The 25388-nt window shown below is 41.7% G+C and overlaps 1 protein-coding gene across 29 annotated transcripts in view; it reads left to right on the forward strand.

Moving 5' to 3' along the window:
• LOC121572096 (receptor-type tyrosine-protein phosphatase delta-like) overlaps positions 1-25388 on the forward strand; it is a 668511-nt gene that overhangs the window by 265970 nt on the left and 377153 nt on the right. For all 29 annotated transcript variants that reach the window (XM_041884003.1, XM_045221719.1, XM_045221730.1 and 26 more), the window contains exon 7: positions 20793-20837. The gene's annotated coding sequence lies outside the window, so the exon portion shown is untranslated. The remainder of the gene's footprint in view (positions 1-20792; positions 20838-25388) is intronic.

Genomic DNA, 25388 nt, shown 5'->3' on the forward strand with positions numbered 1-25388 from the left:
CACATCCTGGTAATCCGTCTGGCCCTGCGGCCTTGTGAATGTTGACCTGCTTAAAAGTCTTACTCACATCGGCTACGGAGAGCGTGATCACATAGTCATCCGGAACAGCTGGTGCTCTCATGCATGCTTCAGTGTTGCTTGCCTCAAAGCGACCACAGAAGTGGTTTAGCTCATCTGGAAGTATTGTGTCACTGGGCAGCTCGCGGCTGTGCTTCCCTTTGTAGTCTGTAATAGTTTTCAAGCCCTGCCACATCCGACGAGTGTCAGAGCCTGTGTAGTACGATTCAATCTTAATCCTGTATTGACTCATTGCCTGTTTGATGGTTCGTTGGAGGGCATAGCAGGATTTTTTATAAGCGTCCGGGTTAGAGTCCCGCTCCTTGAAAGAGGCAGCTCTGCCCTTTAGCTCAGTGCGGATGTTTCCTGTAATCCATGGCTTCTGGTTGGGGCATGTACGTACGGTCACTGTGGGGACGACATCATCGATGCAGTTATTGATGAAGCCAGTGACTGATTTTGTGTACTCCTCAATGCTATCTGAAGAATCCCGGAACATGTTCCAGTCTGTGCTAGCAAAACAGTCCTGTAGCTTAGCATCTGCGTCATCTGACCACTTTTTTATTAACCGAGTCACTGGTGCTTCCTGCATTAGTTTTTGCTTATAAGCAGGAATCAGGAGGATAGAGTTATGGTCAGATTTGCCAAATGGAGGGTGAGGGAGAGCTTTGTATGCGTCTCTGTGTGTGGAGTAAAGATGGTCTAGAGTTTATTTTCCTCTGGTTGCACATTTAACATGCTGGTAGAAATTAGGTAGAATGGATTTACGTTTCCCTGCATTAAAGTCCCCGGCCACTAGGAGCGCTGCCTCTGGATGAGCGTTTTCCTGTTCACTTATGGCCTTATACAGCTCATTCAGTGCAATCATAATGCCAGCATTGGTTTGTGGTGGTAAATGGACAGCTATGAAAAATATAAATGAAAACTCTCTTGGTAAATAGTGTGGTGTACAGCTTATCATAAGATACTCTACCTAAGGCGAGCAAAACCTAGAGACTTCCTTAGTATTTGATTTTGTGCACCAGCTGTTGTTTACAAATATACACAGACCGCCACCCCTTGTCTTACCGGAGTCAGCCGTTCTATCCTGCCGATGTAGCGTATAGCCCGCTAGCTATGTTGTCCATGTCGTCGTTCAGCCACGACTTGGTGAAACATAAGATATTACAGTTTTTTATGTCCCGTTGGTAGGATAACTGTAATCTTAGGTCATCCAATTTATTCTCAAATGATTGAAGATTGGCTAATAGGATTGATGGGAGAGGCAGTTTACTCGTTCGCCGTCGAATCCTTACAAGGCACCCCGACCTACGTCCACGATATCTCTGTCTCTTTCTCATACGAATGATGGGGATTTGGGCCTTGTCGGGTGTCTGTAGGATATCCTTCGCGGCCGCCTCGTTGAAGAAAAAATCTTTGTCCAATACGAGGTGAGTAATCGCTGTCCTGATATCCAGAAGCTCTTTTTGGTTATAAGAGACGATGGCAGAAACATTATGTACAAAATATAAATTACAAATAACGCGGAAAAACACACATAATAGTACAATTGGTTAGAGGGCTGTAAAACGGCAGCCATCTTCTCCGGCGCCATTCTAATGGCTGTGATAGGAGAAAACTGAGTTACTTCACAATACCAACCTGAATGACGAAGGAAGCCTGTACAGAATACAATTATTCCAAAAAGTGCATCCTGTTTGCAATAAGGCACTAAAGTAAAACTGCAAAAAACTTCGCAAAGAAATTGACTTTATGTCCTGAATACAAAGTGTTATGTTTGAGGAAAATCTAACACAACACATCACTGAGTACCACTATTCATATTTTCAAGCATGGTGGTGGCTGTATCATGTTATGGGTATGCTTGTCTTCAGCAAGGACTAGGGAGTTTTTTAGGATACAAATAAACAGAATAGAGCTAAGCACAGGCAAAATCCTTGAGAAAAACCTGGTTCAGTCTGCTTTCCAACAGACACTGGGAGACAAACCTTTCAGCAGAACAATAACCTAAAACACAAGGCCAGATATACACTGGAGTTGCTTACCAAGATGACAATGAATGTTCCTGAGTGGCATAATTAAAGTTTTGACTTCAATCAGCTTGAAAAGCTATGGCAAGACTTGACAGAGCTTGAATAATTTTTCAAATAATAATGTGCATATATTGTACAATCCAGGTGTGCAAATCTCTTAGAGACTTACCTGTTTGAACTTGTTATCAGTATAAAATACACCTGTCCACAACCTCAAACAGTCACACTCCAAACTCCACTATGGCCAAGACCAAAGAGCTGTCAAAGGACACCAGAAACAAAATTGTAGACCTGCACCAGGCTGGGAAGACTGAATCTGCAATAGGTAAGCAGCTTGGTTTGAAGAAATCGACTGTGGGAGCAATTATTAGGAAATGGAAGACATACAAGACCACTGATAATCTCCCTCGATCTGGGGCTCCACGCAAGATCTCACCCCGTGGGGTCAAAATGATCACAAGAACGGTGAGCAAAAATCCCAGAACCACACGGGGGGACCTAGTGAATGACCTGCAGAGAGCTGGGACCAAAGTAACAAAGCCTACCATCAGTAACACACTACGCCGCCAGGGACTCAAATCCTGCAGTGCAAGACGTGTCCCCCTGCTTAAGCCAGTACATGTCCAGGCCCGTCTGAAGTGCATTTGGATGATCCAGAAGAGGATTGGGAGAATGTCATATGGTCAGATGAAACCAAAATAGAACTTTTTGGTAAAAACTCAACTCGTCGTGTTTGGAGGACAAAGAAGGCTGAGTTGCATCAAAAGAACACCATACCTACTGTGAAGCATGGGGGTGGAAACATCATGCTTTGGGGCTGTTTTTCTGCAAAGGGACCAGGACGACTGATCTGTGTAAAGGAAAGAATGAATGGGGCCATGTATCGTGACATTTTGAGTGAAAACCTCCTTCCATCAGCAAGGGCATTGAAGATGAAACGTGGCTGGGTCTTTAAACATGACAATGATCCCAAACACACCGCCCGGGCAACGAAGGAGTGGCTTCGTAAGAAGCATTTCAAGGTCCTGGAGTGGCCTAACCAGTCTCCAGATCTCAACCCCATAGAACATCTTTGGAGGGAGTTGAAAGTCCGTGTTGCCCAGCGACAGCCCCAAAACATCACTGCTCTAGAGGAGATCTGCATGGAGGAATGGGCCAAAATACCAGCAACAGTGTGTGAAAACCTTGTGAAGATTTACAGAATACGTTTGACCTGTGTCATTGCCAACAAAGGGTATATAACAAAGTATTGAGAAACTTTTGTTATTGACCAAATACTTATTTTCCACCATAATTTGCAAATAAATTCATAAAAAATCCTACAATGTGATTTTCTGGATTTATTTTTCTCATTTTGTCTGTCATAGTTGACGTGTACCTATGATGAAAATTACAGGCCTCTCTCATCTTTTGAAGTGGGAGAAATTGCACAATTGGTGGCTGACTAAATACTTTTTTCCCCCACTGTATTGACTCTGGAGTGTGAATACTTCTGTAAATTAGATATTTCTGTATTTCATTTTAAATACATTTGCGAACATTTCTAAAAACATGTTTTCACTTTGTCATTATGGGGTATTTTGTGGCTAAAAAAAGGATAAACAATTGTTTTAATACATTTTGAATCCCCACCTCTTTAAGGAATACCTGGGATAGGATAAAGTAATCCTTCTACCCCCCCAAAAAAAATGACGTAAATGTAAATGTAAATGAATTCAGGCTGTAACACAACAAAATGTGGAATAAGTCAAGGGGTATGAATACTTTCTGAGCGCACTATATATTTAGTCTTGTCCGCATGAGCACGAAGTACAGGTTTTGAACCAACTAGGGCTTTCTGTAAGGCAACAAAGTCACCTTGCAGCTCTAACATAGCCTGGTCAACAGTTGGGTCAATGGCATACATAACAGTGTCATACATTAATATTAGAAGTTTTAACAGATATACAAATATTATTTATATAAATAATAAAGAGAACATGTCCCAGTACCGACCCCTGCGGTAAAGCAGACACCACCAGAAATCACGCATTGAGTCCTATCTGACAGATAATTCTTAAACTGTCTATAGTTTACCTAATAGACATAGTATTGGCACAGCATAGTGTGATTAATAGTGGGAACAAGGATAATGATTACTGTTGGCGAAGAAACGACTAATTCCTCATTAGTGAAATTGTAGGTCATTATTAAACAGTTACCCCCTCATAAATCTGATGTTAACTCCCAAAAAAGAAAAGGTCAGCAAGTTGCAGCATCATGTGAAATGGGGGATGAACGTCATTGAAACACAAGTTATTGCTATCTTTGAAAACATGCTAAGCGAATAATTTTACCTTATGGGTTGACATTGGTAAGGGCTGATGTTTACATCAGTCAATTACCATACATCCACATGATGGTGCTGTTCCTTATTGAATAACCAACTAAGATCAAACTTCAGTTACATAGTGGATACAGATTGTAACCTTTCATTATTGCTTAATTGACTGAGAACCATAGAGCCAGTTTCAGAGGCTATGAACTGTAGACTGAAAAAACATTCATATATTTTGTATAAACAACAATTAACAAAAATCATAATACACAAAAAGTATTATTTATTGATTATTCGTTTTCCTGCACCACAATTAATTGCCTGCACCACAATGTATATACATATATACATATATACATACATATATATATATATATATATATATATATATATATATATATATATATATATATATATATATATATATATATATATATATATACTGAGTATACAAAACATTAAGAGCACCTGCTCTTTCCATGACATAGACTGACCAGGTGAATCCACATGAAAGCTATGATCCCTTATTGATGTCACTTGTTACATCCCCTTCAATCAGTGTAGGGGAGGAGACAGGTTAAAGAGGGATTTTTAAGACTTGAGACAATCGAGACATGTATTGTGTATGTGTGCCATTCAGAGGATGAATGGACAAGACAAAATATTTAAATGCCTTTGAACGGGGTATGGTAGTAGGTGCCAGGCGCACCAGTTTGTGTCAAGAACTACAACGCTGCTGGGTTTTTCACACTCAACAGTTTCCCATGTGTATCAAGCAGTGGAGGCTGCTGAGGGGAGGACGGCTCATAATATTGTCTGGAAAGGAGTAAATGGAATGGCATCAAACAATTGGAAACCATGTGTTTGATGTATTTGATACCATGCCACGTATTCCGCTCCAGCCATTACTACGAGCCCGTCCTCCCCAATTAAGGTGCCACCAACCTCCTGTGGTATCAAGAATGGTCCACAACCCAAAGGACATCCAGTTAAGGGGTTCCTAATGTTTAGTATACTCAGTGTATATCTTCTTTATCAGTTGTATACCTAATGCATTTGATTTGCTTAAATTCTCATTGTCAAAGTGAGATTTCATATGTGGAAGACAATATTGAAAAACAGATAAATAGCATTTAGTTCAATTTAATTGTTTAGGGAATTATCTGGTTATTTAATCTTGGACAGATGAGGCTTTGTTATACAGATGTACTTTTGTTGTTGTTATTTCAAGTACACTTAGGGCTATATAGAAATATACATTTCACATTTGAAGGAGACAATTGTGATAAGTATGATTATATGTTGCAAGTTTAAAAAAAATGTAAACGTAAGAATGTGATATTCTATATAGTTCAATACATATCCAGCAGATGGCAGTCTAGCAATGTAACAGCTCTCTCTCTCTCCCCCTGAAAGACTCCACTCTCCCTTTTAGCACTTTTGAAATATTAATTTTCTACCCCTCCGCTGCAAGACGGAGCCAGGTCTCTCACTTTAGATGACGTCTTCCACCCGTCGTGTGCGGGAATGAAATGTGATGGCGAGAATTAACTTTTATTTACTGCGGTAATGAAGTACAAAGCCTGTTTGTGCATGCAAAGGAGCTTATGTAGGATTAATGTTCTCCTTAAGGAAGTCCCCCCAAACCCCCCACCCCACCCACACACCCACCCACCCCAACCTCCCTCTTCCTCACATTTGTTTAGATTTTAGTTGTTTTATTTTTTTCACTCTCCCGTTCCTATCGTGCTCGTCTCGTCTGAAGTCCGATGGCGTCACCCTCGCCATCTGTCTGTTCACCGGTCCGTGTCGTTGACAGAGTACCGCGGTAGGAGAGCGGGAGTCTGTGGACTAGCACGTCTTGAATCCCCCACTTCCTCTCATCCTTTCACACCACCACCTCCCGTTTTGTCTATCAAAAGCCTCCCCACCTCCATTCTTAATTCTGTCCAACAAAAGCATGCATCTTTTCAGCCCATATCATGGTTTGATCAACTGATGCAATGGAGAGACTATTCTTCTCATTCGGAAATAACTCCTCGTATTTCTCTGCCCCAAAATAGAAACATAGAGTTCTGTAGAAGGTAGATTAGATTAGATACAAGAGGAGTTGATGAATTAGCCATTTGTCATTGTTCTAATTTCACTGATGTTACTGTTTTGAGGATGAAGTACCACTTGAAACAAGGTTATAAAAATACTGAATGACTTATTATGTGGACTGTAGGCATCTATTTGGCTCTCTGCTGCCAAACCCACTTGGTTGGTTGATTTCCTATTCCTGCATTTATTCTTCATCCATGGAGCCTCCAACTCAACAGTATGAGAATGTATCCCTGAGCTTATCACAGACGCCTCCCACATGAGGAGTGCCAGAAGAGGCAGACACACACATTCATATGCACCACATTTACACACACACGACCCAGGGTGTGCATTTCAGAAATGGGACATACCTTGAGGATGAATTTGTATTTTGTTTCCGTGTGTGTGTGTAGTGAATGCAAGTGCATGCATGCTTGTGCATCGTTGTGTTTAACCCTCCTGGGAATTGGCCTATATGGATAGGGCTAAATTGAAATGTTTCTTACAGAAGAAATATGAAAAGCATATGCATAACAATGTTAGCAATTGAAAGGGAACAGTTTGGAGATTATGGGGAAATTATTAGATCAAAGGTGAGAACACAACAGTTCACCTGACAAAAGAGTGAATCCAAACATTATACTGTTGATTTTATGTGCATTTTACATTTACTGTACTTTTCGCCACATTTGTTAATAACAAAATCTGAAAATAAGAATATTCCTGTAGGGGGTAGGTTCAACATAAGACAAGGAAATTACAAGGGTTTGACTGAGCGGACTAACTATTGTCTCCAAATGGCCACATACCTTTCCAGTGTGCACTTAAGTTATTTCAATGCAGTTTTATGACTCAAGAAGAGTCTTCAACTATAAGGTGATTATTTGAGCTCTCCTAGCTGTGCTGTTTAGGAACTAGAGCAAGCACACTTGTAGTACTTTTGTTTGGAACATAGCCCTGCATCCCCACCATCACACAATTACTGTTGTTGTTTACGCAATCCAAAAACAGTCCATTATCAATCACAATCTTAGTCAGGTGGGCATCATTTGAAAGCCTGTTCTATTGCCAACATGACTAGCTAAGTTATAAAATATGATATTACAGCGTTAGGGTTTCACAATGCAATTCAGGGAAACAGATCATAATTTGTGTGCGCATAGAAAAAAAGTAATGAATGCATTCAGGTGCGTGTGCCACAACAAATGTTCTTCACAATAAACAAACAGGCTCATTCTGTTTAGAACAACCCAGGGTATGACGGCATGTCATCTTGTAACTGTAAATCAAACATAGTGATCATAAACATTGACACTGTATATGACATGAGTTTTATGATATGGAAATGTGAAATGCACATTTGGACTCACGGGTGTTTGGCTTGCTTGTATGACATCAAAGCGGTATATATTATAATCCTCAACGTCTCATCTTTCAAAATACATAGAGTCCTCTTAATTTACAGCATTTCCCTCACCCAGACAACAGAAAATGTGCAAAAGTTGGCTAATTAGTAGGAGGGATGGGGGCAACTTCTTGTCGCGCGAGGTGCTCAAGTTCAGAACGGCTGTCAGTCAAAACCCATACAGAGCTGTGAGGTGCAGAGCCAGAGCTCTGACGTCATGTGTAGCATGTTACTGTGCAGCCACTGCGTTCCAATTTAGGCGTTTATCAGGCCCAAATCTGCCATTTTCAACCTGTATACAGGTACGAGTGTAATGGTTAAGTGTGTGTGTGCATTCTATTTAAGTGAGTGAGTGATTGTGTGCGTCTTGTGGATGAATATGCAGATTCTATAGAAGACATCCAAGCCATCATTTGAAAGGTGTCCGTTCTCTTCACTGTAAAGACCTATTTTCTCTTCTCCAACATCTTCAGCTTCTCCTACATCTCCAACATGCTTCTCCAACATCTTCAGCTTCTCCTACATCTCCAACATGCTTCTCCAACATCTTCAGCTTCTCCTACATCTCCAACATGCTTCTCCAACATCTTCAGCTTCTCCTACATCTCCAACATGCTTCTCCAACAACTTCAGCTTCTCCTACATCTCCAACATGCTTCTCCAACATCTTCAGCTTCTCCTACATCTCCAACATGCTTCTCCAACATCTTCAGCTTCTCCTACATCTCCAACATGCTTCTCCAACATCTTCAGCTTCTCCTACATCTCCAACATGCTTCTCCAACATCTTCAGCTTCTCCTACATCTCCAACATGCTTCTCCAACATCTTAAGTGGTGTTGTTTCCTTGTCTCCTTTCATTCTCCTGCACTGATCTAAAGACAAAGCTGGCTTAAAGCAATATGTTCAAAGCCTTATATAGAGTCCCTTAGGAAGAAATGCATGGAGAGGAAGCTTCTTTTGACTATTGCATACCTCTGATTCTGACACTTGTTTTGTAACATTCATGCGTTCATTCATTCATCACTTAACAATTTTGCCATTATTCATTCATTCATTAATTTAATGAGCTGTCAGTTGTCCATGGATGGCATTTTCCATGTACTGTCATGTTTTTTTTGTATTGCCAGACTTGCCTGCAACACATAATTCAACATGTTCAAGTTTCAAGTTATATTAGTCATATGTACGGGATACACATGGTATACACCGTCCAACTAAATGCTTACTTACAACAGTCCTATCCAATCCACATTTTGGAAACTATCCCTTGTGAAAGCTGAGTAGATTAAAGGAATTTAATTTAATTTTCTCACATTGGAATGTTATTTTTCATAAAAAGGAGAAGTAATAAAAACATGTTTGACAGGATGAGGCTTCGCTAAGAACCCCATCTTTCTAGATAAATATTATAAACAAAAAGTACTTTTCCTCAGTCTTCCCCTGTAGATGCCGAGTGCTTTTAAAATGCTGCCCGTTTTCAAACAGTGATAACCCAGGGGAAGCTACAGGATGTACAGGGGGTTTGGAAGCCACATATAAATGTTATTGTGTGTGTGTGTGTTATTATATTTATGCAGCCTATCATTTAAGAGGCCCAGAACTGTGGGTAAATACAGGCTAATATTATATAATGTATTAAATATTGTATGGATGAGGGGGTTGAGGAAAGGGTCATGTGTTTACCCAAAGGCTTTTCAACCATGATCAAAGTCCTTTTGAATATTGCATTCAAAAGAATGTCATAAATGTATGGAGTTAAAAAATGCAATGTTGAAAATACAAATATAGCCTTGGTAAAACGGCACAAATGACCTTCTTTGTAGCCACAGTTGCAACATTTCTGTGAGTTTAGGAACACAATTTACATAATAATGCCCCATTTCTAGGATAATATTCAAAATGGATGACCTGGGTATATTTGTATCATAACAATATACTGTTATGCAAATTAAACATCAGAAACAGGATCCCACACTCCAAGGTCAACAAAGTCAAGGTTTCACAAGGTAGACCTACTGTGATTACACTTACCTCATATGTTCTCATAATACTGTTTGGAATCTCATCTTCACCAGTAGTCCTCATAACGATGGAGTAGAGACAAATGGGTTGGGTGATAGGAGACGGCCCTCAACATTTCACAAGGTAGACCTACAGTATACAGTTTTTGGAGAATGCTTATGTCAAATGTCCTCGTAATGCTGTTTGGAATCTCAGGTTCACTACCAGTAGTCCTCATAGTGATGGAGTATGAAGACAAATGGGTTGGGTGATAGGAGACAGCCCTGAGTTTACCCCCGGCGCCATGCTGCTACCATGTCCACACTTGTAAATCAGGCCCATTGAGGAAGTATAATGCTGATGATTATGACAGCCCAATCGCTAGGGAGTAGGGGGAGATTTGAGTTATGGGGTTGGGGCGGATGCCCAGAAACTAGACAGGATTCAGAATAGAGAAATACTGCCGCCGAAAGAACACAATTCCAACCAGATGGATACTAATGCTTCGGCTGGCACCGGTGCCTCTGAACTAAAGAAGGACCATTAGCTCCACAAAATCAATGGAAAATTCAGATCTGATATTTTGGTGTCTACTTTCCATTACAATGTTATGTTTTATTGGCGAGATAGTTAAAGGGTAGGTAGCATAAATGTAACCACATGTAACATATGGATTTGCATTAGTATACTGTACGCATCAAAAGTCCCAATGCAAAGTTACACCTCACTTTTCTATTTTTCGAGTTATTCAATAAAACCGATCAGAATTCCGAAGAATGCCGAAGTCATGTTTTTCTGGGGTCTGATGTATTTTGGAGGACCCGGCAAGCTAGCCTATTCCCTATAATGTAAACTCCAACAGAAATAACTGCAAATGCATAACTTCAAATTAAACCAAATATGCTGAACGAAAATATAAACGCAACATGGAAACATTTCAACGATTTGAGTTCATATAAGGAAGTCAGTTAATTGAAATAAATCCATAAGGCCCTAATCTATGGATTTCACATGACTGGGAATACAGATATGCATCTGTTGGTCACAGATACCTTAAGAAATAGGTAGGGGCGTGGATCAGAAAACCAGTCAGTATGTGGTGTGACCACCATTTGCCTCATGCAGCGCAACACATCTTCACCTTCCAGGAATTGTGTACAGATCCTTGCGACATGGGGCCGTGCACTATCATGCTGAAACATGAGGCGATGGCAACGGATGAATGGTATGACAATGGGCCTCAGGATCTCATCACGGTATCTCTGTGCATTCAAATTGCCATAGATGAAATGCAATTGTGTTCGTTGTCCGTAGCTTATGCCTGCCCATACCATAACCCCACCGCCACCATGGGACACTCTGTTCACAACGTTGACATCAGCAAACCGCTCACCCACACATGACACCATGTGTGCAGTTTTGAGGCCAGTTGGACGTACTGCCAAATTCTCTAAAATGACGTTGGAGGCGGCTTATGGTAGAGAAATGAACATTAAATGATCTCGAAACAGCTCTGGTGGACATTCCTGCAGTCAGCATGCCAATTGCACGCTCCCTCAAAATGTGAGATATCTGCTGCATTGTGTTGTGTAACAAAACCGCACATTTTAGAGTGGCCTGATCATGCTGTTTAATAAGCTTCTTGAGATGGCACACCTGTCAGGTGGATGGATTATCTTGGCAAAGGAGAAATGCTCACTAACAGGGATTTCAACAAATGTGTGCACAAAATTTGAGAGAAAGAAGATTTTTGTGCTTATGGAATATTTCTGGGATCTTTTATTTCAGCTCATGAAACATGGGACCAACACTTTACATGTTGCGTTTATATTTTTGTTCAGTGTTGTTTGCACTCATGACTACTGGTTTCAATTTAATGTTCAGCCAACCTACAAGCAAATACTTTATGAATTTATTGTACGTTGGGCCAGTATGAAAAATGTATGCACTCACTAACTGTAAGTCGCTCTGGATAAGAGCGTCTGCTAAATGACTAAAATGTAAATGTAACAAATCAGCTTGCATGGTTGCTAGCTAACTAGCTTGCTAACAGTATGAAAATGTATGCACTCACTAACTGTAAGTCACTCTGGATAAGAGCGTCTGCTAAAATGACTAAAAATGTAACGTTAGCCATACTAACCTGCTAACATTAGCCCTACCAGCCTGCTAACGTTACACTAGTACTGCATGAGTCAGCCAGTTGCTATCAACACCTAGCTTACAACTACAGTGCCTTCGGAAAGTATTCAGACCACTTGACTTTTTCCACATTTGTTACGTTACAGCCTTAATTCTAAAATTGATTAAATTGTTTTTGCCCTCATCAACCTACACACAATACCCCATAATGACAAAGCAAAAACAGTAAAGAAAAAAACTAACAAAAAAAACAAAAAACATTTACATATGTATTCAGACCCTTTACTCAGTACTTTGTTGAAGCACCTTTGGCAGCAATTAGAGCATCACGTCTTCTTGGGTATGACTCTACAAGCTTGGCACACCTGTATTTGGGGAGTTTCTCCTATTCTTCTCCGCAGATCCTCTCAAGCTCTGTCAGGTTGGATCGGGAGTGTTGCTGTACAGCTATTTTCAGGTCTCTCCATAGATGTTAGATCAGGGTCAAGTCCAGGCTCTGGCTGTGCCACTCAAGGACATTCAGAGACGTGTCTCGAAGCCACTCCTGCGTTGTCTTGGCTGTGTGCTTAGGGTCGTTGTCCTTTTGAAAGGTGAACTTCGCACCAGTCTGAGGTCCTGAGTGCTCTGGAGCAGGTTTTCATCAAGGATCGCTCTGTACTTTGCTCCATTAATCTTTGCCTCGATCCTGACTAGTCTCTCAGTTCCTGCTGCTGAAAAACATCCCCACAGCATGATGCTGCCATCACCATGCTTCACCGTAGGGATGGTGCCAGGTTTCCTCCAGACATGACGCTTGACATTCAGGCCAAAGAGTTCAATCTTGGTTTCATCAGACCAGAGAATCTTGTTTCTCATGGTCTGATAGTCTTTTGGTTTCTTTTGGCAAACTCCAAGGGGTCTGTCATGCGCATTTTACTGAGGAGTCTGGCCACTCTACCAAAGGCCTGATTGGTGGAGTGCTGCAGAGATGGTTGTCTTTCTGGAAGGTTCTCCCATCTCCACAGAGGAACTCTGGAGCTCTGGCAGAGTGACCATCGGGTCACCTCCCTGACCAAGGCCCTTCTCCCCTGATTGCTCAATTTGGCCGGGCGGTCAGCTCTAGGAAGAGTCTTGGTGGTTCCAAACTTCTTCCATTTAAGAATGATGGAGGCCACTGTGTTCTTGGGGAACTTCCATGCTGCAGAAATGTTTTGGTACCCTTCCCCAGATCTGTGCCTCGACACAATCCTGTCTACAGACAATTCCTTTGACCTCATTGCTTGTTTGTTTTTTTCTGACATGCACTGTCAACTGTGGGACCTTATATAGACAGGTGTGTGCCTTTCCAAATCATGTCCAATCAATTGAATTTACCACAGGTGAACTCCAATCAAGTTGTAGAAAATCTCAAGGATGATCAATGGAAACAGGATGCACCTGAGCTCAATTTCGAGTCTCATAACAAAGGGTCTGAATACTTATGCAAATAAGATATCTGTTTTTATTTGTAATGCATTTGCAAAAATGTCTAAAAACCTGTTTTCGCTTTGTCATTGAGGTATTGTGTGTAGATTCATGAGGAAAGAAGTTAATTTAATCCATTCTAGAATAAGGCTATAACGTAACAAAATGTTGAAAAGGGGAAGGGGCCTGAACTTTCCGAATGCACTTATTAAAGTAAACCAAAGTTTTGGAAATACATAACGTCAACTAACCAGTTGTCAAATAATGTTACTGGTATATGCAGTTATCTTAGACAGCAAGCCAGCCAGCTAAAGTTCATTATTGTAACCTGCTAGCTAACCTTGCCAGCTAACTAGCCTAGCTAGCCAACCACCACAGTTGACATAACTAGCTAAGTAGTAAGCCAGATAACAACTAGTCTAGCACAGGCAGGAACCCAGACAACAACAACAAAAAGCCAGCAGATATAAAGTAAGAGGAGCGGAGACTGAGATAGCTACCAAAGAAGAGCCAAGGAGAGGCCTTCAGAGGGCCAAGCCATTTCACTAGCCGGGGGAGAGTCAGTTAATCCAATAGCGATATATTGAGGTAAATCCACATTGACTTCACCCGGTTTATCTCCATCACATCTCCATCACATTTGTGATAGAAAACAGAGGTTGCAGGCGTCACATTCACGCTCATCACAGCACCTGGTTTTAGTCGGTCTCATTCCGAATCCTGCCTCCACTGGTTATACTAAGCCATCAAAGTCCTCCGGGTTGAAATGAGCACTGCGTAAAATAGACGGTTCCCTTACTCCAATACGCTCGCTTCAACCGGACAAACTGGTCCCACTTCAAAGCTAGCAAGTGGGGACTACAGACTGGGATTGGGAAATATTGAATATGTCCATAAATACTCCAGCCAGCTGGTCTGCATATGCTCTAAGGATGTGGCTAGGGATTCTGTCTGGGCCGGCAGCCCTGCGAGGGTTAACATGTTTAACAAGCTTAACAAGCTTAAATGTCTTAGATGTCCACCATTGTTCCTGTAACCAAGAAAGCAAAGGTATCTGAACTAAATGTCTATCGCCCCGTAGCACTCACTTTTGTCATCATGAAGTGCTTTGAGAGGCTAGTTAAGGATCATATCAGCTCCACCTTACTCGACACCCTGGACCCACTACAATTTGCATACCACCCCAACAGATCCATGGATGTAAGAATGCTGTTCTTCGACTACAGCTCAGCCTTCAACACCATAGTGCCCTCCAAGCCCATCACTAAGCTCGGGCCCTGGGTCTGAACCCAGCCCTGTGCAACTGGGTCCTGGACTTCCTGACAGGCCGTCCCCAGGTAGTGAAGGTAGGCAACAACACCTCCGCTATACTGATCCTCAACACGGGGGACTCACAAGGTTGCGTGCTCAGCCCCCTCCTGTACTCCCTGTTCACCCATGACTGCGTGGCCAAGCACATCTCCAACTCAATCATCAAGTTTGCAAACGATATAACAGTGGTAGGCCTGATTACCAACAATGACGAGACAGCCTACAGAGAGGATGTGAGGGCCCTGGTGGAGTGGTGCCAGGAAAATAACCTTTCCTGTCAACAAACGAAGGAGCTGATCGTGGACTTCAGGAGACCGCAGAGAGAGCACGCCCCCATCCACATCAACGGGGCCGCAGTGGAGAGGGTGAAAAGCATGTCACATCACATCACTACATCACTGACAACCTGAAATGGTCCATCCACACAGACATTGGCGTGAAGAAGGCACAACAGGCTGAAGATCCTCACAAACTTCTACAGATGCCCCATTGAGAGCATCCTGTCGGGCTGTATCACCGCCTGGTACGTCAACTGCACCGTCCGCAATCACAGGGCTCTCCAGAGGGTGGTGCGGCCAGCCCAACACATCACCGGGAGCACACTGCCTGCCCTCCAGGACATCTACAGCCCCCAGATTTGTGGATTCGGCTATTTCAGCCACACCCGTTGCTGACAGGTGTATAAAATTGAGCACACAGCCATGCGATCTCCATAGACAAACATTGGCAGTAGAATGGCCTTACTGAAGAGCTCAGTGACTTTCAACGTGGCACCGTCATAGGATGCAACCTTTCCAACAAGTCAGTTCGTCAAATTTCTGCCCTGCTAGAGCTTCTCCGGTCAACTGTAAGTGCTGTTATTGTGAAGTGGAAACGTCTAGGCGCAGCAACGGCTCAGCCACAAAGTGGTAGGCCACACAAACTCACACAACGGGCCCGCCAAGTGCTGAAGTATGTCCTCGGTTGCAACACTCACTACGGAGTTCCAAATTGCCTCTGGAAGCAATGTGAGCACAATAACTGTTCGTCGGGAGCTTCATGAAATCGGTTTCCATGGCCGAGCAGCCGCACACAAGCCTAAGATAACAATACCTAATGCCAAGCGTCGGCTGGGGTGGTGTAAAGCTCGCCACCATTGGACTCAGGAGCAGTGGAAACGCGTTCTCTGGAGTGATGAATCACGCTTCAGCATCTGGCAGTCCGACGGACAAATCTGAGTTTGGCGGATGCCATGAGAACGCTACCTGCCCGAATGCATAGTGCCAACTGTAAAGTTTGGTGGAGGAGGCGTAATGGCCTGGGGCTGTTTTTCATGGTTCGGGCTAGGCCCCTTGGTTCCAGTGAAGTGAAATCTTAACGCTACAGCGTACAATGACATTCTGGACGATTTGTACTTCCAACTTTGTGGAAAGAGTTTGGGGAAGGCCCTTTCCTATTTCAGCATGACAATTAATGCCAATGTTTTTGGAATGAGATGTTCGACGAGCAGGTGTCCACATATTTTTGGTAATGTAGTGTATCCCCAGACCATCAGACTGTTAAATAGTCACCACTAGCCGGCCTCCGCCCAGTACCCTGCCCTGAACTTTAGTCACTGTTATTAGCCGGCTACCACCCAGTACACAACCCTGCACCTTAGAGACTGTTGCCCTATGTACGTAGTCATTGACCACTGTTCACTTTAATAATGTTTACATACTGTTTTACCCACTTCATATACTGTATTCTAGTCAAGGCTCATCCTATATAACTACTGCTGTACACACCTTTTCTATTCATATACTGTCCATAATGTCTATACCCACCATATATATATATATATATATATACATATACAGTATATTTATATTCCGGACTCTGATGTTGCTCGTTCTAATATTTGTATATTTCTTAATTCCTTTTTTTGGGGATTTTTGTGTATTGTTTTGCATTTTAGATATTACTTCACTGTTGGAGCGAGGAACATAAGCGTTTCACCACAGCCACGATAACATCTGCAACAAATGTGTACACGACCAATACATTTTTATTTGATTTGACAACAGCATTGTGGGTAGTTCCAAAGAAATAAAAAAATAAGTTCAAAACCCAAAAACATAAATATTTTGAGAGCTATAGGTAACCACACTGTGACTACAACTAAGTTATACATGTTTTACCACACTACGTTGTTAATTTGGTCAGTAAAAACTCATGCTTTAAACTGTATTTTGTAGTGTAATGTTTTATATTCTAAGCAACTGCACATTAACAATGAATAGACATTTCGGAAGCAAAAATAAACTTCTAAACATAGTACAACTACAGAGAAACACTCTTCTTTCTATATTGTTTGACTGGAAGTCCAGGGGAAGTGCAGTTCAAGCGAGATTATTTTGTGTATTTTTGTGAGTGAGTGAGTGAGTGAGTGAGTGAGTGAGTGAGTGAGTGAGTGAGTGAGTGTGTGTGTGCACTTGTGTGTGTGCGAGGGAGCATGTGTGTATACTTGTTTGCAAACCTGCTGGGCAGATAATCCATGTCACCTGCAGAGTGCCACTGGCCCTAGATCAGTGGTGTAGTTTCTCAAGTACCTTCAGAGATTAAACCAGAACCTCACCTTGTCTCTGCCTGTCCACTTCAGGTCCCCTCAGAAACCTTTGAGAAGGGTTTAATTTCACTAGATTAATAGAGAATGCCTGTGAGTTTCCCTGGACTACCTCAGGCTTCCTACTTCGGGATCTTCTCAAAGCCCTGATCAAGGGTCTCATTACACTTGGTTATGAAGGAGGGATAAAGCTGAGGGATGTCTTAGATAGACTTTGATATGCCACTGACTGACATAGTTCCAGTCACGCACCTGCTCACTTTAATGATGTTGTGGTGGCTGATGCACAAATTAGCTGAGTCATTTAGACCTTGTTCTTTGTCCACTGTGCTCTGTCAATGTATACTACTCAAATTAAAATGTCACTGATTTTCAAAATTAGGTATGCTAAAATGCCACTTGACTTTGTCACTTACATTGTACATAACTATATAGAAATACAAATATAAATTACATTCTAAATGTTTTGATATGTCCTCTCTGCAAACTGAACAGACAAGACATTTACAGGCTAAACTGCTATAAATCTTAATGGCAAAATGTTGATATTGAAATATCATCAACAAGAACTGTAACTAGTAGAGCACAGATCCAGTAGTTATATTCAGATTCTAGTAGGCCTATGTGTCACATTTGCCTTCAGGGCTGAGGGATGATGCAGTGTCATTGATCACTAACCGTGATAATATAATCAGGCACAAAGCCTGACAAGTGTAGGGCCAGATATTTCAGAGATGCAGACAGCGACGCGCTGCCACAGGTCATAAACCCTCACATTCACTTCTTGATCTTTCTCTCTGTTTGGCCCCGTCCAATATTAATGCAAATAACAATGCCTTTTTAGGTGCCATTTTTATGGTTATCGCTCTATCTCACCAATGTGCTGATGTTACAAAGCTAATGGATTCAAAGGTAACCTATGGCTCGGGTCCTGTCCAGCTGCCTTCGCTCCAGTCACTTGTGTATGCATTGAGCTGATAAGTACCGAGTTTCATTTTCCCCATGGCGGACCACAGTAAAAAACTGGGGAGTAATAATTGCCCTGGGCCGAGACGAGGACGGCTAAATATGCTTGATTGCATCCTAAGCCTCAATGCTGTGTAATGAAATATGGCTGTGCCCCGGACAGGAAACTGTGCCGATATCTTTCTTGTCACTTTTTCTGCTATTATTTAATGTTTATTTTATAGATTTTTTTTCGGCTTTTGCCTTCCTCGGCCAATCCAACCTCTGTGCCATCTCCTGGCACAGAATCCATCAAAACATTGTTAATGTTCATTTAACATTATCTTTGTGATAATGTTATAATTACAGGGCCAAATCGGGTCCTAATAATTTATTCCTTGCCACATCAAAATGTCTGTCCCCTAATATCCCCCAGTTCTATATTGGAATGTGTGTGTTCATTAATATGGACAGGGCGTATCAGGTGAACAAAGTAAAGGGGAAATTTGCAACCAACAGTATTGTTTCAGGCAGGATTTGAGGGCCGAGACTGCACCTCCCCTTACTTGCGTAACCACTTTTTTCCATCCTCTGTTTAGGGGAGAGTTCGGGTAAGTTGAGCAATTTTTTACCTTCAGCATCACTCCGTCAAGGGAACTATAGTATTCTTTCTAACAAAGACATCTACATATATTTCAGGATGTTATGTATCCCTGGAAATAATCAGAATGTATGTAAACATCACAGTTTGGAAAACATAGCTTGTCCAAAAACAGTGGTCTCTTGGCACAACTTACCCCGGGTATGGGGCAAGTTGAACCGCAGGACAGGGTAAGTTAAGCCGCCAACAAATGTCTGTACTGAATAAAATATTACCACTACCATTTTAAAACCATGTCTATCTTTATTTCCCAAACCCAATTCAATACAATCACAAACACTTTTTGTCTTTTAATAATTTTAAACATCATTTAACACAGGCTTAACACCGAACAAACACTTTGTACTTTTTTTTGTACTTAACACTTTTAACATACGCCAGGCCCTGTTGTTACCTCATATCCCAGCGATAATGCCTTGCATACACTTCAATTTGCTCAACTTGCCATTGGCTCAACCATTGGCTCAACTTACCCCAAGGCAAACATTTGTACTAAATTAGCCCACACAGCTACAAGGATGCACGTTCATGCTAGGTTTAGGACCTCATATTTAAGCTAATAGAGACCCCAACTGATGTATAGAACAATCTTAAAATAATCTACTTTGGTTTAGATACAAGCATCATGAAAGTTCTAACACAATACATGTATTTGACATTTTTTGGACATAACTTGCTTATCACTTTTTCCATGTGGTTTCTTCCTTCACATACTCCACGAAATTATGACCACTTCCTAAATACTTGGTCAAATGATTAATTTTGTGTACTGTTTCCTAGAAACAAGGGCGGCTCAACTTACCCCTTTGGCTCAACTTACACCACTCTCCCCTACTTTTAAAATATATTTAATGTAAATGAAAGCAGCGATTTATGCAAATGCAGACATCTGAGGAGGTTCAGACCATGAGAAGTTCAGGTTGACTTCTCAGCTATGACTAACATTCAAATCTTAGATATGATTAATCCGATGTTCATACAAATCCTGGGGAAATTAAAAAAACTGCACTCACAAATTTCAAATCAGTGGTCTTACCATGGCAACTCATGTCCGCCGCGGTTTCTACAGTTTTCGAGGAGGTCCTTCTCATACAATTAAACCCACCGCCATCACGATGTCTTAAGCATGATGACTGAAATTAGAGAGCACCCAATTTGGCAAAAAAATTATATATAATTCATTATGAGTCATTTTGTCGGAACAACCTTAACCACATTTCTCCGTTGGTTCAATAAGCAGCTAATCATTTACAAGAATATTAGTCCACAGGATTGTATGGGCACTGCAGCATCTGCTAATGCATTTAGCAGAAATAGCCTGAGAAAATCATCCCGGCACAGTAAATACTACATTTTCTGAATAACTCACGAGTGTAATTTAAGGAGAATGTAATTACATGTGTTTCTGCTAAGTAAGTTTTATGATTGTCCATGAAATTTGTATATTACCTGCCAAGCGGGAGTTTGCCACCAACATGGTGCCAATGATAAGATATTGTTTTGTTGTTGCATAATGGTTCATTGTATGAACAAATCAACATTGAAATATGATGATATGCTTTATTAATAATAGTATTTCTGTGACACGATGTCATGTTTCCTGAGTCATATATATTTAGGGTGGCAGGTAGCCTAGCGTTGGGCCAGTAACCGAAAGGTCGCTGGTTCAAATCCCTGAGCCGACTAAGTTAACGTTATGCCGATGTGCCCTTGAGCAAGGCACTTATGCCTAATTGTTCTGGATAAGAGTGTCTGCTAAATGACTAAAATGTTAATATTTTCGCTCTCTCTCTCATGTCGTTCCAGTTCTCTTTCCTGAGATGACAACCACAGGATGAGGCTTGAGAGGAGGTAAGAGTTTGAGATGGATGTGGTGGTGTGTTGAAATGTGATTGTCAATTTGGAGCCATTCTGTCCATACAGTGAGTCCCAGAGCTGCCTGGCTAGGTTAACAAGGCTGACACTGGTAGCCCACACAATCATTTTGTTAAAGTGTGGACAATAGATTAGCCACAATGGGTATAACAATACAATAAATTAATGGTGATTTCAGTTAGCCTTTGGATTGGGATTAATTCCATTTGAAAATCATTTATACCTAAATTAAATAGTCTCTCCCTGAATTGAAAACAAACATATAAAATAGTCCTCACTGAAAATAATTTCTCATCAATCTTACATTGAAATGGAATCAACCCCAAATCAGATGGCTCAGCTCGGATCACTGTTCTGCCATCTCTCCCTTGGTTAGTGAGGAGAAAAGGCTGGATCTGCCAAGCCAAGCCTTTTAGAGAGACTGAGAGAGTGAGAAGGAGACGGACTGGCTCTGATGAGGCCAGACTGGCTGTGCCTTGTGCTGTGTGCAGGCTTCAGAAGCCTGATTGATAGAGCGTGATGAGACTGTCGCAGAGGAGACAGACTAGAAGAGATAGACTGGATAGGGATGTGGCTGGTGAGGAGGATGTATTTGGAACATCTGAAGAATGAAGTAGGGGAATGAAGTGGCTGGCTGGATTGCGTTGCGGACTTGTGAAGAATTAGGTGGGCAGCATATTGGAGCTGCACAAGTTTGACGAGTTGAATTAACATGTGTTAACATATTGTTAGGATCATTCCAAAAATATGATAATGGTCTACAAAATCATTTTTGAAAATAATAACTTATATAAATTATTATTCAAAAACATTAAACCACTAAGACTTTGTCTAACAGATTTACATCTAAAATAGTTGATTGCCTTAACACCTGCTTTGGACATAATTTACAGTAATTTAGCTGACGCTCTTATCCAGATTGACTTACAGTAGTTAGTGCATACATTTTCATGGGAATCGAACCCACAACCCTGGCATTGCAAGTGCCATACTCTACCAAATGAGCTACACGGGACCATTGAAGGGGGTAGAGGGTTGTGAACACATGATACATTGGTAAGGCAAATAGTGTAGCGCTAAATGTCTGTACTGGGAGTTTTCCACTGTTAGTGACTTCAAACTCAATAAAGGCCCAATGTTTTACTTTCACTTTAGCCTGGGGACAGTAAGCTCACTCACCAGAACACCAAGTTGTTATTAGCCTCTCACATATCTGTAGGGAAGCCAAGAGAGAGGCAGAGAGCGAGCGAGAAAGAGAATGAGAGAGAGTAGTGTTATGAAAGTGTGTTTGCGCGTGAGTGATTGAGGTAGAGTGAGAAGAAGAGCGAGAACGTGAAAGAGAAAGCGAGAGAGAGCTAGTGAGAAAGCAATGGAGAGAGAGGTTGGAGCTCCAGTAGCACTAGCGAGTCGAGGTCTTATCTCCCGTCCACCAAGCCCTGGCCCCAGGTTCCACTCCCTCCGGGCGGGGCTCCCCTTTAGCCCCGCTAAGCAAGGCACTCAGGTGAAATGAGCAATTCCCATTCAGAAGTGGAGGCACCTCGGAGACTTGCCCGGCGAAATGGCTGCTCACTTTGGCAGATCAATGCACTCTCTCTTCCCTGTGCACTGCCGCAGAGTGATAGCCAGCAACAAAATAGAAAGGGAAAAAAACGAGAGAGAGAAAGAGAGAGAGAAACATTATCAGAGAATTTAATGATATTTGTCACGGTGTCACTGACTGAGCGCTGTTGAAGGGAGATGGGGCGCTTTGCATAAACTCAAAGGACGTGCGATATTGCTGTACGCTGTGAAAGTGGCGGCGCCAGCCCCGCCGGATATGAGAATATTTCAACAGGCTGCACTGAGATTTCTTCCAATATGAATGATATTAATGATAATCACTTTGAATTACAGAGGTGTACAGAAAATAAATCCCGAATGACTCAACATTGTCGACGCTCGTCTGTCTGACCTTTACACTACATAGAAGATGTACTTTATAATACCAAACATTGCTGACGGATAGAATCAAGTGACAATGTACTCATAGTACACAGACTGAGAATTATGACTGGTGTAGTCCTACCTCTGTTAATGGATGTGCTTCCATCACTGCAACAGTAATTCATACCAAAACTGCAGCTGTTTCTCAAACCATAACTCCTTACTTTAACATTATCCACTATTTCAGTTTCCTTTAGTGATAGTAATATGACAGCGGCCATTCTTCCAACTTATCTCAATTCAAATCATTTTTGATATATTTGACAAGAACTGTATTGCAAAACATTCACAATGGGGAGATGGGTTTTCCATATTACAACGAACACAAACACCAAAAACAGATATGCGTTGTCCATAGCATTACTCTCAAACCTCTGTCGTCCTTTTAAAATGAAGCATTGACAAACAATTAGAATTAGCACTTATGGCATGCTTCATGAACTGTACCGTAGAAAGCCTAATAGAATATCAGATGGTTCTTTGCACCATATTAATATTTTTCCCATTAGCCTTAGGATTCTGTAGTTTCTACTTGATTGTTGTGTGCTATTGGTGAAGCTGTAAGTAAGCCACCATTTTGTAGAAAATGCACTGTGATTAGTTGATGGAAGTTACGATTTTAATGAGACCGGTCTTGGATCAGTTTAAGCATGCTCAAAGAACTCATCTTGTCACATTTGGTTGAACACTGACAAGGCCAGATTGTCCACTGATGATAACAAACTGACTAGGTACACATTGTGGCTTGTGGTTTCTTGGTTTCAGTCCCCTCCTGGTAACTAAAGTCATTTTATTTAGGAAACCATGACCTGGTCCAGAAATATATCTAACTCCTTCTCCTTATAGGCACGAACCCCTACTCCCTATAGGCACTAACCCCTACTCCCTATAGGCACTAACCCCTACTCCCTATAGGCACTAACCCCTACTCCCTATAGGCACTAACCCCTACTCCCTATAGGCACTAACCCCTACTCCCTATAGGTACTAACCCCTACTCCCTATCGGCATGTGTACAAATCGGATTGGAAAATGTTACACCTTTCCAGTCCTTTCAGATATACTGTAGGTGACTGGATTTGACCCATTGTTCATGATGACACAGGCCTACTCAACCAACATCGCCCCAACTGACATTATAGGCCCAAATTCTGAGAAACAGCTAATTATCTGAATCCATCTTTCTTAACTTTGCTGCGTCATTTCCACAGGTTCAAAAACCACTCGGCGTAAAAGTGGCCCATGTTGAATACAGCAACATCCTAAGCAGACGTGCTGGAGATGAATCGCTGTTGATTACAGAACGAGAATAAGGCAGAAAGATTAGAGAAAGGAGGCCTGCCTCCGAGCATAGTGCACAGACGTGTCTGCACGGAAATTCAAGTTATGTGTGCAATCTTGTCAGAGGCAGGTGCGAGGGGTTGAATCCACCCCACCATCAGCTGTCATAGCCATAATATACTGCATTTATTGTGAATATAATGTGCAGCCCCATCTCGGGGAGGAAATGTCAAAGCACCTATTTTGCAGAGCCATTCACAGGCAGCGTTTTCCGCCAAACAGGGGAAGACAATATGTTGAGAACAACAAGTACCTCTCACCATTAATGTCAAAGAGAGTAAAGGGGAAGAGATTGAAGACGGGGAATAGGAGGATTCTAAGAGGAAGGCAAGGAGAGATTTCAACATACAAAGGGTGACAGAGATAGACAGTGGAGAAACAGCGAGAGGGAGAGGTGAAAAGTGAAGGGGGAGAAAATAGATATATATAGAGAAGAAGAGACGGACAGACAAATGAGGAAAGAAGCCGACAGAAACAGAGTGACATTGAGAGAAAGTGAGAGAAGAGAGATTTAATTAAAGGAAGGGCCAAGAGAGTAAGAGAGATCTAATCTTCATGCTTGTTAACGTTCACGTCAACGACTGTAATAACAGTTATGACATTCAAATGGGAAATTACCACATTACGGAACAGGCTGAGACAGCAACTTGCATGTAAATATAGAGAATGTCATGAAATATTTGCTATTGTCAGGGTTTTTCGAAGAACGCCTTGAGCACCACTTGACCCTGGGCATCCCTCAAGTGTTTGTGTGTGTGTGTTTTACATTTTACACAGTGTGTGTGTGTGTGCGCGCATGTGACCCCTGTTTTGTCCGAGACAGAAATAAAGGTGAAAACTTTCACAGGATGTACAATATAATCATTTGCAGGGGACACAACAAATGATCAATTCACCACAGTGGTGTGGCCACGTTGTTATTCAGAACTCAACATCCTATTGACAGTATAACCTCATCAGGAGCCACACTGACATATTTACACGGTAGTACTATACTGCACTCTACTGTACTGTACACCTATATGTAACTAGAAGCTTTATGTCCGAAGACGGTTGTCCAGTAACCCATCATTCCACCGTAACTCAAACAGGGTAGATATAGTTATTAATTAGGCCAATGTCACCCAGTAACACATCATTCAAATGTAATTCAAACAGGGTAGATAGTTATTTTAAGCCAATGTCGCCCAGAAACCCATCATT

This window comes from Coregonus clupeaformis, chromosome 8, assembly GCF_020615455.1.
Source record: "Coregonus clupeaformis isolate EN_2021a chromosome 8, ASM2061545v1, whole genome shotgun sequence".
Taxonomy (NCBI): domain Eukaryota; kingdom Metazoa; phylum Chordata; class Actinopteri; order Salmoniformes; family Salmonidae; genus Coregonus; species Coregonus clupeaformis.